The sequence below is a fragment of the Sinocyclocheilus grahami genome, unplaced genomic scaffold (genome assembly GCF_001515645.1).
Source record: "Sinocyclocheilus grahami isolate Dianchi unplaced genomic scaffold, SAMN03320097.WGS_v1.1 scaffold543.1, whole genome shotgun sequence".
NCBI classification, from domain to species: Eukaryota; Metazoa; Chordata; class Actinopteri; order Cypriniformes; family Cyprinidae; genus Sinocyclocheilus; species Sinocyclocheilus grahami.
In genome coordinates, this window is record NW_015505722.1 from 1902699 (window position 1) to 1904824 (window position 2126).

At 40.8% G+C, this 2126-nt stretch overlaps 1 protein-coding gene across 1 annotated transcript in view; it reads left to right on the forward strand.

Annotated features, from left to right (window-relative positions):
• The window catches only part of LOC107555692 (nuclear pore complex protein Nup160-like), a 73237-nt gene that overhangs the window by 61711 nt on the left and 9400 nt on the right, over positions 1–2126 (forward strand). The gene's annotated exons all lie outside the window — the stretch shown is intronic.

The following is a 2126-nucleotide window of genomic DNA, read 5'->3' on the forward strand; positions in this document are numbered from 1 at the left end:
GTGTGTGTGTGTGTGTGTGTGCGCGCGCACGCGCGCGCGTGTGTGTGTGTGTGTGTGTGAGTGAGTGTGAGCGAAAGAGAGAGAGAGAGAGAGAAAGCGAGAGAGACCAGCTTCATCACGGTGTCTGTCACGTGACTCTGTTCCCCTTTCGGGCTCTGTCTTTACATTTATTTTGAAAGATAAAGCTTGCGATTATGGTAAGGGGCGTTACATTTCCGACGAGTGCTTGCGGTGTTCGACCAATCACAATGCACTGGGTCAGCTGGCCAATCAGAGCAGACTGCGCTTGTCGGAAGGAGGGACTTTGTAGAAAACTAAGCATTTGAGAGAGGCGGGGCATAGAGGACCTACAATAATGTACAGTATTTGAAAAATAATGTGTTTTTTGAACATTAAAGCATGTCAACATATTCTGTTACACCAAATACACAAAATAATGATCTTTAAAAAAGCATCATATGACCCCTTTAATCAAGCAGCAAAACAACTTTTATACTTTATACTTTTTATTACGTAATAGAGATAAATACATCAGACTGCCTGCGCAGACAAATATCAATGCTTAATACTTTGGCCCTGTCCGAAATCACACCCTAAACCCACACGGTCTTCCTCTAAGTCCACACTTTCGTGATGCAATGCCATTTTGACTGTCGGGTAGAAGTCTGCTGCGGAGCTCGCCTCAGTGCAGGCTCGGCAGAAGTGCACATCGAGGGTGCATAGCAGCCGCAAAGGGGGGAGCTCACGAGCACCCTTCTGAAAGCTAAAATGACGAATGGGACACCCTACGGTCTCATGGACTTAACGAACACACACACGAGGAGGCCATTGTAAGACCGCAAGTGCACATGAAGTGTGCCATTTGGGACAGGGTCTTTATCGTCACCTCTTTGACCCGCACACTGGTGTGTTAGTGAAGTCTTAAAGGAGACATGACCCTGTAAATGGAGTGTTTAAATTAGAGCGCTAACATCAGGGTAGCTTTTCATTTCTAATGAGTCAGTTTTTGATGTAAAAAGCCTACTAACATATGTTGTGCACCTCAGCAAACATAAAATAAAAAGGAAATGCTGTTCATGACCCCTTAAATTTATTTTTCTTGCTTTGTTTAATTGTGATGATTGATAGCCCTGTATAAAGTTGTGAACTGTGTTGTCGTTTACGACCAGTGCAACTGTATATACAGCATCATCAATGCTTTATTGTAAAAGCAAACAAACATTGTAGTTTGGTAGTTTACTCTTTCTATAAAATTACCCAGATCATTGTCACTTTGAGGTAAAATGATCACAACAATTCAGTGTCCTATAGGGTTGTGACGCTGAGGAAATTTTCCCACCGGTTAATCGACGTGTGACAACACCGGTAATACCGGTATCACCGCGGGGGCGGGGCATTCCCTCTTTTTCTCGCTTTCCTTAGCTTTTTAATAGCTTGTAAAAGCGGTGTGCCAATTTTACTTTCACTTTAAAATAGCGGCAATTCGGAGTAAAGCAATTGTTCGTTTTTAGTTCGTTTGAATTTTCCCTTTTTTCCTCGCTTTCCTTCGCTTTTAAATAGCTTAAAAGCGCCGTGCGCATTTTACTTTCACTTTTGAATTAGCGGCAGTTCCTGCAACAACTAAATACAACGTCAAACTCACTTTAGCGTATGTATAAAACATATCAACAAAACAAATAGAAATACACCATGCTAGGGCAAGCTATGCCTAATATAAAATAACAAATAACTTGCATAAGTTTAATAGGTAGGCTATACAAAACTGGAAATAAGTAAACATGTATAATATATAATCAAATAAATAAGAAACGTAGAACGATTATTAGCAAAACGAGTAAGAACGCTTGGAGGCACAGCATACACCTTGATGTCAAATAAAATAAATAAATTACACAAAGTTAAACGGTGGGGGTCGGTGGGCAAGTGACGTAACCGGTGTTGCGGCTTAACACCGCCAACACCGTGTATCGTGGCAAGCCTAGTGTCCTAAGCAGTGTTGGGGAAAGTTACTTTTAAAAGTAATGCATTACAATATTGCGTTACTCCATAAAAAAGTAACTAATTACGTTACTTAGTTACTTTTTATGGAAAGTAATGCGTTACGTTACTTTTGCATTACTTTTTAA